This window comes from Protomyctophum parallelum, assembly GCF_964188405.1.
Source record: "Protomyctophum parallelum genome assembly, chromosome: 3".
Classification (NCBI taxonomy): Eukaryota; Metazoa; Chordata; class Actinopteri; order Myctophiformes; family Myctophidae; genus Protomyctophum; species Protomyctophum parallelum.
Genome location: NC_139698.1, coordinates 5,742,717 through 5,762,021, shown reverse-complemented (window position 1 = coordinate 5,762,021; position 19,305 = coordinate 5,742,717).

Genomic DNA, 19,305 nt, shown 5'->3' with positions numbered 1-19,305 from the left:
TTTGACTCTCTCTCCCCAGTGTCTAGCCAAACAGGTTATGTTAATTGTATACAGTAGTCAGCCTACAGACTGACTTACTCCTGATGACATCACAAAACCATTGAAAAAATCCTATTTTGGCATGCATGGTAAACCTATTAATTTAAGTTTTTATATTTAAATGATATTAAGAAAGTCACTCACCATTCCACAGTGGTGGAAAGTAAGTGCATTTACTTAAGTACTGTACAATTTTGAGGCATTTGTACTTTACTTTAGTATTCATGAATTCCAATACTTTTACTTCTACTCCACTACATCTCAGAGGCAAATATTGTATTTGTACGCCAAAAAAATGCATTAACCACTTCCTCAGTATAGTAAGTAGACTATTTGAAAATAGCAGATCTACAAGCTCACAATATGTCGTAAAGCTCCTTTGAATTTAATTTAATTTAGATTTTATGTCTCATTTCAAGTTTTCAAATATATAAAAATATTTTGAAAATAGCAGATCCACAAGCTCACACTACATTGCACGCTATTTTAAAATGGCCAAATTGTGTATAGTTGTTAATGTGTATTTTATTTACTTCTACTCCACTACATCTCAGAGGCAAATATTGTATTTGTACGCCACTACATTTATTTGCAAACTTTAGTTAATGTACAGTTAATGTACAGTTAACCCTGTATAGTTGCTCTGGCCTCTGTCCTACTGTCCTACTGCCACCTACTGTCCGTTTATTATATTACACAGTGGGTGAAAAAAACACACCCCTTAAGACTAAACCACACCCATCAGAGGTGTGGCTTCCATAGGTACCTAGGTACTTTTAAAAACCTATAGGTACCTCTAGGTGTCAGCCTGGTACAGACGAATGGGACAGTACTGTAACTAAATGCATCTGGCAACACTGGTCCTGAGGACTCGGGTGAACCATGACAGCGTTTACGATGTTAGCGCCAGGAACAGAGGACGGCTAGCAGCACGGGCGCTAGCAGCATGAACAGGCTACCGGCCGCGCTCTTTGCGCCGTTGCACAAGTGACCTTGACAGCAGTAGACCTTGTAGTCTTGTTTGGGCAGGCCGGAAATCAAGGTGCTCCACATGGTGGCGAAGACTGTGGGTTCACACACTATCTCTGAGGCACAGCCCTTGTAGGTGGTTATACCTTCGTTTATACCTTCGAAAAAACAAGAAAAAAAAAACATATTATTGTGCCAAACTTAAATCTCATTATTACACGGCTCAAGGTCAACTTTATTAGTATGTCCCAAACTGGGAAACTCGTCTTACAGCAGATAATAATAATAATAATAATAATAATAATAATAAAACACAATAATGTTTTTGAAAACATTCGAAGCGAGAAATAGACGACGCAGTATGGCTGACTTACTTTTGATGCAGGAGTTCTCCTCTCCTCTGCACGACAACGGCGTCAGTGTTTCTTCGCAGCTTTGTGGATTATTGCAAGTGTAGCATTTCTTCCCATTCTCTTTGGGGAGACTTACTGTAAAAAAATCAGTAATTATATTCAAAATGACACTTGAGTGAGTGGCGCTCTTATCATCATATACATCATCATCATATACATCACATTCCGTGCTCAGCCACACAGACAGACAGACAGACAGACAGACAGACAGACAGACAGACAGACAGACAGACAGACAGACAGACAGACAGACAGACAGACAGACAGACGTATACTAACAGTCCTACATGCAACAGTCCGACACAGAGTTTTCAGTGAAGAGGTGACCACCACCAGAACGGTTGGTTTTGATGAAGGTGCTCATAAAGTCTATCACCGTGCTCAAATCTCCTACCCTCCATGGCCAACACTGCTGCCTATCTGCCTCTATTCTATTCCTTTCTGGTCCTTTTCTGTTTATGTCCTATTCTATCTACTCTATGTCTATGTTCTATCTACTCTATGTCTATTCTATCTACTCTATGTCTATTCTATCTACTCTATGTCTATTATATCTACTCTATGTCTATTCTATCTACTCTATGTCTATTCTATCTACTCTATGTCTATGTTCTATCTACTCTATGTCTATGTTCTATCTACTCTATGTCTATTCTATCTACTCTATGTCTATTCTATCTACTCTATGTCTATTCTATCTACTCTATGTCTATTCTATCTACTCTATGTCTATGTTATATCTACTCTATGTCTATTCTATCTACTCTATGTCTGTGTTCTATCTACTCTATGTCTGTTCTATCTACTCTATGTCTATTCTATCTACTCTATGTCTGTTCTATCTACTCTATGTCTATTCTATCTACTCTATGTCTATTCTATCTACTCTATGTCTATTCTATCTACTCTATGTCTATGTTCTATCTACTCTATGTCGCTGCTCTGTTTTGGGAGTTTGTTTATTTTCACGTCGGGAGCTCAGCTTGCTAAACCACCTTGTCACTAAAGTGACAAGGTTATCTATTTAGTATTTACATAATCACGGTTATGTCATAACCTTCAGATATATGCACATATGTGGATATATAGGAAATGCAGGCGGCCAATTTTGAATAATTATGTCACTACATATAGCCTATTATGTATAGCATATGTGACATATATAAAATATATAAAAAAGGGAGTTAACTGGGGGTGCAGAGGCAAAAAAGTTTGGGAACCGCTATTGGTATAATATACTCACTTCCGGGGAGGTCGATATTGCAGTTGTTAGTGTTATTACAACACTTGATGTTCTGGTAGATGTTGAGGAACGCGCCAAGGTTGACGGAGCCGTTCGTGAGTGAGTGGCGCTCTTATCATCATATACATCATCATCATATACATCACATTCCGTGCTCAGCCACACAGACAGACAGACAGACAGACAGACAGACAGACAGACAGACAGACAGACAGACAGACAGACAGACAGACAGACAGACAGACAGACAGACAGACGTATACTAACAGTCCTACATGCAACAGTCCGACACAGAGTTTTCAGTGAAGAGGTGACCACCACCAGAACGGTTGGTTTTGATGAAGGTGCTCATAAAGTCTATCACCGTGCTCAAATCTCCTACCCTCCATGGCCAACACTGCTGCCTATCTGCCTCTATTCTATTCCTTTCTGGTCCTTTTCTGTTTATGTCCTATTCTATCTACTCTATGTCTATGTTCTATCTACTCTATGTCTATTCTATCTACTCTATGTCTATTCTATCTACTCTATGTCTATTATATCTACTCTATGTCTATTCTATCTACTCTATGTCTATTCTATCTACTCTATGTCTATGTTCTATCTACTCTATGTCTATGTTCTATCTACTCTATGTCTATTCTATCTACTCTATGTCTATTCTATCTACTCTATGTCTATTCTATCTACTCTATGTCTATTCTATCTACTCTATGTCTATGTTATATCTACTCTATGTCTATTCTATCTACTCTATGTCTGTGTTCTATCTACTCTATGTCTGTTCTATCTACTCTATGTCTATTCTATCTACTCTATGTCTGTTCTATCTACTCTATGTCTATTCTATCTACTCTATGTCTATTCTATCTACTCTATGTCTATTCTATCTACTCTATGTCTATGTTCTATCTACTCTATGTCGCTGCTCTGTTTTGGGAGTTTGTTTATTTTCACGTCGGGAGCTCAGCTTGCTAAACCACCTTGTCACTAAAGTGACAAGGTTATCTATTTAGTATTTACATAATCACGGTTATGTCATAACCTTCAGATATATGCACATATGTGGATATATAGGAAATGCAGGCGGCCAATTTTGAATAATTATGTCACTACATATAGCCTATTATGTATAGCATATGTGACATATATAAAATATATAAAAAAGGGAGTTAACTGGGGGTGCAGAGGCAAAAAAGTTTGGGAACCGCTATTGGTATAATATACTCACTTCCGGGGAGGTCGATATTGCAGTTGTTAGTGTTATTACAACACTTGATGTTCTGGTAGATGTTGAGGAACGCGCCAAGGTTGACGGAGCCGTTCGCACACTGGCTCACGTCCACACAGGACTTGATGTTGTCGACCTGCGGTGCATTGAATCCCTCTGTCCCTCCTATTTACAATGTAGACATTCAGCAGTCACTCTCAATCCAGACAGAGCAAAACGTACGGTAAGCATGAGAACCTGCACACATCAACACATCAAAGGTCAGCCGAACAGTAGAATGTAAAAATATAATAATCTAGAATCTGTACATTGAAACTATATAGGCCTACACAGTATTACACACTATCCTACTATACTGTAAATGTGCCACGCCTCTGTCTTTGTGCGTGTGTGTGTGTGTGTGTGTGTGTGTAATGCACGTAACTCGAGAACCGTTTGCCCCGCCGACTTCACATTCAACACACGCGATCCACACCCCCACAGGGAGTGCAGTGCCCGGTATCGAGTCGGTCGGACACACAGTTCTCCAGAACCAAACCAGTGATTCTCACACTATACAGTGACATTGCCAGTTTTCCATGTCAAGGACCCCTAGACAAAAACATGCACCTTCCTTTAAAAAGGTTGCAGATCCCTGGTATAGTGCTTTCTTGTGGGATTATTTTCATAGGGTTTCATATTTCTCTGACACGATCTGGCAACACTTCTCCTCGCTGCTGGCTTGTCTTTCCATATAAATAGTTGAACTTTGAGTCGTCCATAGCTCGGTCATTTCTCAACCTTTTTTAAAAATAAAATGTCCCCATAGTCCTTAGTAAGGCTGCTTTCATTTGCGATATCCGTGTGTAATCGTCAGACTCATATGGATATGAAGAATCAACTGACTGAGAGAAAACACTAATGTTACTGCTACTGAATTAGTTACATTAATGCTTATACGAAACGATTTTAAGATGACGCCATGTTATTCTCAAATAGAGAACCAGGCAGAACCGATGACCTGGCATCTGTCTACATAATATGCTATCTAAATGACATTTTTAGCCTTATCATACGCCTGTAAGGTCATCAAGGCTAGCCCTAGGGCAAGTGCTAAATACCATCATTGGTGGTTGAGATACCTCCGCTCTGATACGTACCTGATAAGACGGTCATAGCAGCACACTGCTGGTTGAGTTTATTAGGACAGGTTTGTATCGTAGATGTGCCACACACTCCACCGAGACCATCACACTGGTTACACGTCAGAGCATAGCCTATAGGAGACAACAACACATTTACACTGGTTACACGTCAGAGCATAGCCTATAGGAGACAACAACACATTTACACTGGTTACACGTCAGAGCATAGCCTATAGGAGACAACAACACATTTACACTGGTTACACGTCAGAGCATAGCCTATAGGAGACAACAACACATTTACACTGGTTACACGTCAGAGCATAGCCTATAGGAGACAACACATTTACACTGGTTACACGTCAGAGCATAGCCTATAGGAGACAACAACACATTTACACTGGTTACACGTCAGAGCATAGCCTATAGGAGACAACACATTTACACTGGTTACACGTCAGAGCATAGCCTATAGGAGACAACAACACATTTACACTGGTTACACGTCAGAGCATAGCCTATAGGAGACAACAACACATTTACACTGGTTACACGTCAGAGCATAGCCTATAGGAGACAACAACACATTTACACTGGTTACACGTCAGAGCATAGCCTATAGGAGACAACAACACATTTACACTGGTTACACGTCAGAGCATAGCCTATAGGAGACAACAACACATTTACACTGGTTACACGTCAGAGCATAGCCTATAGGAGACAACAACACATTTACACTGGTTACACGTCAGAGCATAGCCTATAGGAGACAACAACACATTCACACTGGTTACACGTCAGAGCATAGCCTATAGGAGACAACAACACATTTACACTGGTTACACGTCAGAGCATAGCCTATAGGAGACAACAACACATTTAGAAATTTAAGATCAGCCCATTTAAGACCTGGAACGCATCTGTGTCACAAACCACTTCCTTCTGTGCCGTCATCTTATCTTGTGGCGGCTATTGGCATGCCATGCCAGGCATTTAGCCTGCGCGTCTCCCCCTTTTACAAGCCGGAACCATCGAAATTGAAGCAACTTGCACACACACAGAAGCATATCAGCGGTGCACCCTAGATCTGTGTGTTGTGATCGGAACAGCTGGAACACAACAACAACAACAACATGCCTTTGCTGACCGGTGTTGTGCCTTTGCTGACCGGTGTTGTGCCTTTGCTGACCGGTGTTGTGCCTTTGCTGACCGGTGTTGTGCCTTTGCTGACCGGTGTTGTGCCTTTGCTGGCCGGTGTTGTGCCTTTGCTGGCCGGTGTTGTGCCTTTGCTGGCCGGTGTTGTGCCTTTGCTGGCCGGTGTTGTGTTGAACTCTGCTCCGTTGCACAAGTGACCTTTACAGCAGTAGACCTTGTAGTCTGGTTTGAGCTGGCCGGGCGCCATGGTGCTCACCAAGGTGCTCACCATGGCGGTGAGGACTGTGGGCTCACACATTATCTCTGAGGCACAGCCCAGCCAGGTATGGTTTATACCTCGTATGTTATCCACTGTGAACACATACACACAAAAAACAAGAAAAAAAAAACATATTACTGTGCCAAACTTAAATCTCATTATTACACGGCTCAAGGTCAACTTTATTAGTATGTCCCAAACTGGGAAACTCGTCTTACAGCAGATACTAATAATAATAATAATAATAATAATAATAATAATAATAATAATAATAATAATAATAATAATAATATTAAAACACAATAATGTTTTTGAAAACATTTGAAGCGAGAAATAGACGACGCAGTATGGCTGACTTACCTTTGATGCAGGAGTTCTCGTCTCCTCTGCACGACAACGGCGTCAGTGTTTCTTCACAGAGTTGTGAATTAGTATGAATAATGCAACTGTAGCATTTCTTCCCATTCTCTTTGGGGAGACTTACTGTAAAAAAAATCAGTAATTATATTCAAAATCACACTTGTGTGAAGTGAGTATATACATCACATTCCGTGCTCAGACAGACAGACAGACAGACAGACAGACAGACAGACAGACAGACAGACAGACAGACAGACAGACAGACAGACAGACAGACAGACAGACAGACGTATACTAACAGTCCTACATGCAACAGTCCGACACAGAGTTTTCAGTGAAGAGGTGACCACCACCAGAACAGTTGGTTTTGATGAAGCTGCTCATAAAGTCTATCACCGTGCTCAAATCTCCTACCCTCCATGGCCAACACTGCTGCCTATCTGCCTCTATTCTATTCCTTTCTGGTCCTTTTCTGTTTATGTCCTATTCTATCTACTCTATGTCTATGTTCTATCTACTCTATGTCTATTCTATCTACTCTATGTCTATTATATCTACTCTATGTCTATTCTATCTACTCTATGTCGCTGCTCTGTTTTGGGAGTTTGTTTATTTTCACGTCGGGAGCTCAGCTTGCTAAACCACCGTGGGTGAAAAGCCGCCATATTGGCCTTGGAGATAAGGCTCTAAGCGAACACGCCCTCATAAGGCGGTCTATGAGCGGTGTACAGATGAATCGCCCGGTGACCCTGTCCTCGATCCCACCATGGGATCGCTCTCTGGTTCTGGATGCTATTTCTATAAAGCCTCCATTTGAAACTTTGGAGGCGGAGTGTTTGAAAACCTTGTCACTAAAGTGAGGGGCGGCCAATGCAGGCCGCCAATTTTGAATAATTATGTCACTACATATAGCCTATTATGTATAGCATGTGTGACATAATATAAAATATATAAAAAAGGGAGTTAACTGGGGTTGCAGAGGCAAAAAGGTTTAGGAACCGCTATTGGTATAATATACTCACTTCCGGGGGCGTCGATATTGCAGTTGTTAGTGTTACAACACTTGATGTTCTGGTAGATGTTGAGGAACGAGCCAAAGTTGACGGAGCCGTTCGCACACTCGCTCACGTCCACACAGGTCTTGATGGTCTCAGAGAATTTATACCTATATAATCCTATAAAAAAAAAAAATCTAGAATCTGTACATTGAAACTGTATACACAGTATTACACACTATCCTACTATAAATGTGCCACGCCTCTGTCTGCGTGTGTGGGTGTGTGCGTGTGTGCGTGGGTGCGTGCGTGTGTGTGTGTGTGTGTGTGTGTGTGTAATGCACGTAACTCGAGAACCGTTTGCCCCGCCGACTTCACATTCAACACACGCGATCCACACCCCCGCAGGGAGGGAGTGCAGTGCCCGGTATCGAGTCGGTCGGACCCACAGTTCTCCAGAACCACCACAAAAGGCTCTGGTCAGGCTCTGCCAGTGGGCCTAATGAGGCCAACTCCTTTCACCTGTGCAATTTCCAGCCTCTGCCTCAGCCAATTGAGGCCCATTATGCCCTAATTAGGTCCTAACGCACCTTACGACTTGCCAGCATATTTTACCATATGTTAAGTAAGGGTGCTTTGCACTATCTGCTATTATGCTTATTAGGCTTATTTGGGCTTTTTTTCCTAATGTTATTTAAACCAGTGATTCTCACACTATACAGTGACATTGCCAGTTTGCCATGTCAAGGACCCCTAGACAAAAACATGCACCTTCCTTTAAAAAGGTTGCAGATCCCTGGTATAGTGCTTTCTTGTGGGATTATTTTCATAGGGTTTCTTATTTCTCTGACACGATCTGGCAACACTTCTCCTCACTGCTGGCTTGTCTTTCCATATAAATTAGAGCTGGGACTAATTAATCAGAGGCTTTGCGATTAATTAATCTAGATTAATCGCATTTTAATAGCATATCAATATTCAACCCGAGAACAGCTTGAAACCTTTTTTTTTAATGTTTTTTGGTATCCCAGTGAATCAACGAATAGTGACTACAGGATACCACTCATTTTCAACATTTTACTGTCATTAATATACCTGTGGAAATAATAATAAAAAGTCACCCCATTCTGTGTTGCCTGGAACTGGAGGTCTGAAAAAAAAATAGTAACAGTAACAAGTACATCTCAGTGACATCACAAAGCTGTACTTACTTCATATTGTTACTGTTTTTTGTCAGACCTCCAGTTCTAGGCAACACAAAATGGGGTGACTTTTTATTATTTCCAGTTTTCAGTACTATAGAAAAGCGCCCAGTGAGAAACGTTCCGCGGTGAAAAAAAAGGTGCGATTAATTTATCTGTAGTTAATCGCGATTAATTTTTCTGTAGTTAATGAATCTAAATTAATCGCAATTAGTCCCGGCCCTAATATAAATAGTTGAACTTTGAGTTGTCCATAGCTCGGTCAGCCCCATAGTCCTTGGGAAGGCTGCTTTCATTTGCGATATCCGTGTGTAATCGTCAGACTCATACGGATATGAAGAACTGAGAGAAAACACTAATGTTACTGCTACTGAATTAGTTAAATTTTCGCTAGAAACAGACTATCATACAGTATGAGTGACTGACTGTCACAAACGATACAGAGACACCGCAGAGACAGCTTGTTTATTTTTGGACCATTAATGCTTATACGAAACGATTTTAACGTCATGTTATTCTCAAACAGAGAACCAGGCAGAACCGATGACCTGGCATCTGTCTACATAATATGCTATCTAAATGACATTTTTAGCCTTATCATACGCCTGTAAGGTCATCAAGGCTAGCCCTAGGGCAAGTGCTATATACCATCATTGGTGGTTGAGATACCTCCGCTCTGATACGTACCTGTAGATAAGATGGATATAGCAGCACACTGCTGGTTGAGTTTATTAGGACAGGTTTTTATCGTAGATGTGCCACACTCTCCACCGAGACCATCACACTGGTTACACGTCAGAGCATAGCCTATAGGAGACAACAACACATTTACACTGGTTACACGTCAGAGCATAGCCTATAGGAGACAACAACACATTTACACTGATTACACGTCAGAGCATAGCCTATAGGAGACAACAACACATTTACACTGGTTACACGTCAGAGCATAGCCTATAGGAGACAACAACACATTTACACTGGTTACACGTCAGAGCATAGCCTATAGTAGACAACAACACATTCACACTGGTTACACGTCAGAGCATAGCCTATAGTAGACAACAACACATTTACACTGGTTACACGTCAGAGCATAGCCTATAGGAGACAACAACACATTTACACTGGTTACACGTCAGAGCATAGCCTATAGGAGACAACAACACATTTACACTGGTCACACGTCAGAGCATAGCCTATAGGAGACAACAACACATTCACACTGGTTACACGTCAGAGCATAGCCTATAGGAGACAACAACACATTCACACTGGTTACACGTCAGAGCATAGCCTATAGGAGACAACAACACATTTAGAAATTTAAGATCAGCTCAATTAAGACCTGGAACCATCGAAATTTAAGCAACTTGCACACACACGGAAGCATATCAGCGGTGCACCCTAGATCTGTGTGTTGTGATCGGAACAGCTGGAACACATCAGCGCGGTAGCCAATCAAAAAGATGGCTGTTTCGTATGATCACCGCAATCTGAGGGCATCAGCCCTGCTTTTCTCAGAGAGCGCCGCAGACTCGGTGGCTAGGCTAGCTAGTTTCTTGGGACATTTGTGGCCGTCGTGGCTACATCTGTCATTAAAATAAATATAAATGTTCAGCGATTATCTTAGTTTTAAGGGTGTTCTTTATCGTCCTTAATGCATTCATGACGATAAAGAACACACCTCTCGTGTAATATTGCTCAAGTCTTACCTGCGTGGACAAGCGTGAATCCAATGGTCAGTAGTAGCAGATGCATGATGTAGTGAGAGGTTCAACTGGACAGAAATAAATGGACACACTGGACAGGGTCAGAGCTTTTAATACGTCTGTAAGGAGGAAGTGATGGATATTTGTATTGCATTGTTCCTGTAAATGGAAGATTGAGTAACAGGAATTATCTGATCCGACCCGCCCTGCATACACACAGACACACACACACACACACACACACGCACACAGATTGATAACAGGCACCTTATCGTTCAGGCTTGTCGAGCCGGGTTCTTATCGAGCATTTTAGATACAGAACTTTTTTTTTTCTTTTTTTTTCCCGGACAGCGGTGGTTGGCAGGTATCAATACACCTTTAGGCCGATATGTTTGTGCCAGCATGGGTGAATTTATTTCTCACACACTACCTGTCTGTCAGAACCACACACCACCCAGCCGGCACACAATACCTGTCTGTCAGAACCACACACCACCCAGCTGGCACACACTACCTGTCTGTCAACCCAGACGAGGGTTGATGATGATGATGAATAGTTTATTTCGATCTTACAGAGGGAGACATTACACAAAAACAGTTTACTTTTTCTTTTGTGATCAAAAAGGCATAGGCAGAAGCTTAAAGCTTATAAGTGCCTATCCTTATCTCAACTTGCTCCAACATGCTGTTGAAGACATGCATAACAATCAACACAAAAAAACAAAAAAAAACAAATGACATTTATAGAAGAATAGAAAATTAAACAAACCAAAAGCAAAAACAGAAAATAAAAACAGACAACGACAAAGACAAAAGAAAAAAAGACAGGAAAAAAAAGACAAAAACAGACAAAGCCAAATGTTATACTAAGTCCAACTCTACATGGCATAAACATAGCTCAGCTCCCTACTCATTCCAGGTTATATCCATGCAATAATTCCTGTTTGAGCCTCTTTTTAAATTGTTTAAGGTTGTTGCTTTGCTTAATTGTCTCAGACAAGCTATTCCACAGCTTAACCCCATGGACAGAAACACACATGCTCTTTAAGGTTGATTCAACACTTATTTGTTTGAAGTTTAGTTCCCCTCTCAGCTCATACCTCCCATCCCTATCCCTAAACCTTTTTTGGATATTTCCAGGAAGCAGATTATGTCTAGCTTTAAATAATAATTGTGCTGTTTTAAAATCAACTAAATCAAAAAACTTTAATGTTTGTGAATTTAGAAACAGTGGATTAGTATGTTCATAGTAATTTACTTTATTTACTATTCTTATTGCTTTTTTCTGCAGTGAATATATTGGCTGAAGGTTGCTTTTGTAAGTGTTACCCCACACTTCCACACAGTAGGTGAGATATGGTGTTATAAGGGTGCAATAGAGAGTGTATAGTGATTTAGACTCAAGGACATTTCTTGTTTTGCCCATGACACCAATATTTCTCGCTAATTTAGACCGGATATAATTAATGTGGGGTTTCCAAGAGAACTTATGATCTATTATTACTCCTAAAAACAGATTATCAAAAACTCTTTCTAGTATGATATTATCAATTTTGACCTCAATGTTTGTGTTCATCAGTGTTTTTTGTTTACCAAAGACCATATATTTAGTTTTTTTCAGATTAAGTGATAATTTATTTTGATCAAACCATACCTTTAACTTGTCCAATTCAATTTTTACCACCTCCAGCAGCTGCTGAATGTCTTTTCCAGAGCAAAATATATTGGTGTCATCGGCAAAGATAACAAATTTCATGATACTGGATGTCTTACATATATCATTAATATATAATATGAATAATTTCGGTCCTAGTATTGAGCCCTGCGGAACTCCGCACGTGATGTGTGAACAGTTTGATTTATACTCACCCATCTGCACATACTGTTGTCTATTTGTGATGTAACTTTTTAACCAGTTTAAACCTACCCCTCTAACACCATATCTCTCCATCTTTTTCAGCATAATATCATGATCTATTGTGTCAAAAGCTTTCTTTAAGTCTATGAACACCCCCACTGCATAATTGTTATTATCAACTGAAGTTGTTAGTTCCTCTATTAAATCAATAAGTGCCATCGATGTGGATCGTTTTGCTCGAAAAACATATTGACTGTCTGTCAGTAACTGGTGTTTTTCAAGGAAGCCACCTAGCCTTGTGTCAAATAGTTTTTCAAGAATTTTTGAAAATTGTGGCAACAAGGACACTGGCCTGTAGTTCGTGTAAAGATGTTTGTCTCCTGCTTTGTAAATGGGAATAACCTTTGCTATTTTCATTTGGTTAGGAAAAGAACCAGTCACAAATGATAGATTACATATATATGTTAATGGCTCTGCAATAGCAGTTATAACTCTTTTTATGAGTGTCATGTCTATGTCATTGCAGTCATAGGAGATTTTATTTTTGAACTTATTAACTATGTCTATGATTTCATTTTTATCTGTACTTGTTAAGAAAATTGTAGCTGGGTTTCTATCTATTACATTTTGTTCCACATCCACACCCCCTTGTGGAGGGTTTATTTCTTTTGCCAAATTTGGTCCTACATTCACAAAAAAGTTATTAAAGCCATTAGCCACCTTATTCATATTAGTAATGGTCATTTCATTCTCCATAAAGTAATCTACATAGTTATTATTAGTTCTCTTCCTAATCAAATTATTTAATATTTTCCACGTGCCCTTGATATTGTTTATATTTTTTTCTAACTCTTTATTATAGTATTCTTTCTTGCATTTTCTAGTAATGTCTATTAATTTATTTTTATATTTTTTATATTTGATTTCCGATTCTCTGGTCCTGTATTTTATGAATTCTCTATATAAATTATTCATTTTTTTGCTAGCATTTTGCAGTCCTCTTGACATCCAGGGCTTATTCTGGTGTTTTGGTTTATTCCTACATTGTTGAAGTGGACAATGTCTATCATATGATTGTATGAATATATTTAGAAATGAATTATAGGCTGAGTCTACATCTTCTGCCTCATAAACCTTGTTCCAATCCTGTAATAACAAGTTACTTTGAAATTCATTGAGAGCACCTTCCGTTTGTACTCTTTTATATCTAATAGGGGATTCCTCTTTCAACATCGTATAATTACAATCATATATTGCAAATACTGGCAGATGATCACTTATATCATTAATAATTAATCCGCTCACTATGTTATTTTCCATGTTGTTAGTATATATATTATCTATTATAGTGGCTGAATGTGATGTTATTCTACTAGGTTTATTAATAAGAGGATATAGACTCATGCCAAACATTACATCAATAAATTCATCAATCAAAGCATTCTTATTAGGATTATTAATATCAATATTATAGTCACCAGCTATGTACGTGACCTTCTGTCCGGTGTTTCTAAATGTACTTTCCATAAAGTTGGTAAATAGCTCAATACTGGAGTCTGGGGCTCTATAAACACAGCTGACAATAGTATTTATCTTTTTTCCCATATCAATTTCTATAGTAATACATTCACAAACATCATCAATGGCGATAGTCATTGTATCTATAACCTTATGTTTGAGTCTACTGTCCACATATAGGCCGTGTTGTGAGGTCCCTTTTCGTTCAGGTCCGTTCCCACGGAAGGGGGACTACACAATTTTTTCTCCATAAAAGAGTTTTATAGGTAGAAAGTACAAAAAAAAAAGTTCTACTCGTCCCGCCCTGCAGTTATTTTATAATCCGCGAATTAAAACGGGACTATTTCTTACAAGGCGTAATAATATGTGCAAGGGGAGTGGTGTTGTTTTGGTCACGTGGACCAATCGCGTAGCAGCTTTATTCCCTTCCCATAATAATATTAGAGCAATGGCGGCCACCAGTTCAACCAGCCAAGAGGGGAAAAATAAACCAAAACAGCGGGGAAAAGTGCGTAAAAGGGAATCAAAGGACTCTAACGAGAACGCTGTGTTTCACGCCACGTGTTACTGTCGCTTTATTTGTAAAAGACGATTGTGTTTGGCCGAGAAACGCTGCACACAGACGGTGCAGGGGGAAGAAGGAGAACGCTGCCTCGGACAGTCACGTCTGAAACCCCCCGAAAGAAACGTCGTTCTCGGACAGGTTTGCCCGTCCCTTCTGCTGGCCATGTCCTTCCAGCCATCTGCATCATTTGTGGACAAATATATTACTGTTTTGGAAAACGGAAGAAGCTTTCACAAGCAGAAACAGTGTCTGTCAGGTAAGCGACCACCCTCCCTCTCCCTCTCCCTCTCTCTCTCTCTCTCTCTCTCTCTCACACACACACACACACACACACACACACACACACACACACACACACACACACACACACACACACACACACACACACACACACACACACACGTTAACATTGGACTGGAAAATGCTAGCCCTAGAACGGCTCTTGTTGTTACATACAGTACATACTGTATGTAACAACAAGAGCCGTTCTAGGGCTAGGAAAATGCATGCCAGTTTTGGACTGTGAAATATTGATTATGACGATAACTGTGCTACCGGTATTTACATACAGACCTATCATTTTCCCATTAGATCAGAGGTCTTTGATGTGCTGTGTTTGAGGCCAAGGCTTTGTGGGATCACTCTGTTGAATATGTTGAATATCATGTCTTTTTGGGTAAGGAAGTTTGCAGATAGAAAGGCGGTGGTCTTGTGATGTAGTGCATTTATATATTATTATATTATATTATACTTATCATTGATAAAAGTGTTTATCTACAGAACAGAGACTGAAACACTGCTGATTGAATTACTACATTATTAGGAATGCATGGAGGTCAAGGGGGCAGGTCACTGTTATTTATATATTACATAACCATATAATGGATAGAAGATACAAAAACAAATTTCACCTACATTTTGAATTGTAAATGTGTGATACTATATATATACTCTGTATTTTGGCTGTCTTTAGATACAATGTTGACAGCAGACACCTTTGCACATGTTAAGTATTTTTTTGTCTGTGTGTGTGTGTGTGTGTGTGTGTGTGTGTGTGTGTGTGTGTGTGTGTGTGTGTGTGTTTTCAGAAATTAACAACCCTTTGCTGCCAGCTACAACATATTCTGCGAACGAGTCATCCTGAAAATGAACCAACTAAGGAAGAAGTTCATAGACATTGTTAAGAAGAATGAGGATATTGATGCTTCAGACTACAGGTAACTGTGTCCTTGACAGTTCAGTAAACAAAAAAGAACCTCTTTCATACTGAAAAGTTTCAATTTTATTGATTTATTCGCTCACAAGAAAGGCTATGACACTATGTTTAAATTAATTTGTTTCTCATTGTGAAAATATCCCTTTATTTATACATTTGTGCCTGTCTTTTTCTATATTTTCATTTTGCAGGCAGGATAAACTGAAAAGGCGGTTGGCCCGTGATTTCCCCCAGCTGCAACACGCAACATCTCTGAACTAGTTTTTGTTGAAACATTATCAGCAGATACACTGTTAGACAGGCTATCCATCAGACACGACCACAACTGAGTCAACCGAGGTAAGCCAAGCTGAAAGTGACAATGAACACACATCTGGACAAACTACAGAGCACTGTATAGTGCAGGACTGATATTGAACTTGTAAATGAAACTCCCGGTATGAAATGCCCTTGGCCTCCCACAGCAGAGGATTTGAATGTTTCTGAAGCAAAATCTGTTGTGCCAGTTGAACTATTCAATGTAATTTCCTGGATTATAGGTGCAACAGAGGAACCAACACTAGACTGTTATGTTGATATTCCTGAAGATGTAAACCTAAAAGTTTTATCTGTTTGTCAATACATTGTGCATCTAAAGGTCGGAAGCAGACGCCTAAGTCACTGTGTCTTGGTCTAACTGTTCGCCATTTAACAGGTTCATCCAATGTTCTGTCACTACTGAATAGATTAGGACACTGTGCTTCATGGAACACAGTTGTCAGTCTAGACACTAGCCTAGCTCAACTACAACTTCTAGAGGGCAGAGACAAAATTCCTAAGGGGTTCTCAAAGAAGGCACCTACCATACTGGTGTGGGATAACATTGATTTTGGGGAGGAGACACTGTCAGGTTGTGGAACTACTCACCATACAAATGGCATTATGCTACAAAGTTCTGTTGTTGAAACAATGTCTAGACCAGACAGACAGCCACTGCCGAAGTCAGTTTACACATTGAAAGCACCTCCTACCTTCAACACAATCCACAGTCTAAAAGACAAGGGCCACAGAACTTGTTTCAGGATGCAAGGTACAAATCATTCTGTACGGCATCATCAGCTTTGCCAGAACTGTCCATTCCCCCAACAAGTGATGCTCTCCACCAACATTGCAAAAGGGCAAACTACCAAGCAGCAGTGATGAGACGTTCTCTGACTAGTAGGATGTGTGCTCCTTCACCCATTGGCAGTGGATGGGGCATGGAGGATGGGGAGTTAAAAGTAACATGGCTGACTAGAAATCCTGCCCCTGATAGTGTGTTGCAGGTAGTCCACTGTAATTGTAAAAAAGCAAATGTGAGACTGAAAGATGTTCATGTATGTCTGCAAAACTGTCTTGCACTGATTTATGTCACTGCCAGGACTGTGAAAATGTGTCAAAGGAAACAGAAGAAAGAGGGATGATGACATTTGTATGCTATTTTGTATTTTCATATATTTCCTGGGGGGGGGGGGGGGGGGGGTTGGATGTACAAATGACAGATGCTGTGACACTTTGCGGAACTTGTAAATAAATAAATGTTTCATACCATATGTTGTAATAATTCTGACCTCTAGTACTTTAATTTTTAGTCTTGTCCATTTCTTTGCATTATTCCAATTTAGGGGGCGTGGTAACATTTTGATAGATTTTCTGCCATGTTGGTCCAAGGTGCCCTGATTTTCTTTTCTACCTTTCATTACACATTAGGTTGAGACATTTTCTATGTATGAAACATAAGCTCTTGGCACAATTTACTGTGTAGGTTTCATTGTACTGTGTGGCAAACACTTAAGTTGAAGCATATTCTTTAACAAATATGCTACATTTCATGATATAAATTCACATATGAGTAAACTAAAGGCACCAATACTTTCGTTTTTTGGTTATACACTGTTTATACATTTATGGCTTTAAAAAAAAAACAGCAGGTTTTTATGAGTAGAACTTTTAACCCAAAGTCTAGAAGGGTATTATCTATGAAAAAATGCATTGAATGCGTAGTTCGCTTGACATGGGAACGAAACTCATTTTCTAAGCACTTTTTCATGGGTCCCAACACGGCCTAATACAGAGCAGTCCCTCCTCCAGTTCTAGTATTTCTGTTCATGAGGTTCAGCTCATAGCCCTCTAGCTCAAAATCCAATCCCCTCTCCGGGTTAAGCCACGTTTCAGATATTGCTATTACACTGAATGGTGTAGTGTGCTGTCTAAGGTACATTCTGATTTTTTCAAAGTTGGCATACATACTTCTGGCATTAAAGTGTATAATTGATATGGTATTTTGTATTTTTATATTATTTTTAAACTGTTCGTCAGTGTAGTAACAGGAGTTATTTAAATTTGCAAAGAAATTTATATCTGGGTCAATATCCTGATTTATGTCATTCATGTTCTGAGCCTAGAGTCCTTAGTATAGCCATATATGATGTGAACTTAACATTTCCAAAAAAATAAATACCATGCCCGCTCCGTACACACACCCACGCACGCACGCACACACAAGCACGAACACACGCACTCACACACACGCTCGCTACGTAGCCCGAGAGAGAGAGAGAGAAAGAGAGAGAGAGCAAGAGAGAGAACGGGGGAGAGAGAGAGAGAGAGCGAGAGAGAGCAAGAGAGAGAACGGGGGAGAGAGAGAGAGCGAGAGAAAGAGAGAGAGACTCAGATGTAAACACAGCCATGCTAGAAGACCAGTCCATAACAAACGCACCAGTCCACGGGGAGGACAAAAGTTCAGTAGATAAAAACACTAGAATAGTGCACAGTTCCTCCAGACAGATGGGCGAGTTGTTTTTCAACAGCAAATAAAAAAGCAAGTGTTTCATCCATGGAGTAGGTTCGGGAAAGTCAAAACAAAAAGTCTGCAGTAGGATTGCCAGCCGAAAAGATAGTTCATTTAAATAAATAAGGTGCAAAAAAAGTCCAAAAAAAGCAGTACCTGCTGTCCATGCAGAAAAAGACAAACAAAAGCAAAAAGAACAAAAATCGAGGCAAAGGAGAAGGCCATTTAGAAAAATTAGAAAAATGAGCATGCAAGAGAGAGAATAGATACATAAAAATATAGTATTCATAATAATCCATGCCAATTCCATGCTGCTTCCATGCAAAAAGGGAAAAAAGAAAATTAAATCCTTCATCCAGCAAAAACAGATTCTCAATAGTAGCATGCTGAAAAAAGCATTCCAAGAGTAGACGGCCTCAATTTGCCATATATAAAAAATGAAAGGCAATATAGTTGCAGCGCCAAAGTAAGTCAATACATAAGCCATTTAGACTGCTCGTTTCATCTTTTGTTACCATTATTCATAATAGCACGTCGGCTTTTATCTGTATTTGTCCAGCTCGCTTTTGTCTCTTACCATGATGGCCTTTGCATCTTCAGGTCCGTTCAGCTTAATCCATATCTTGCAGTTTCT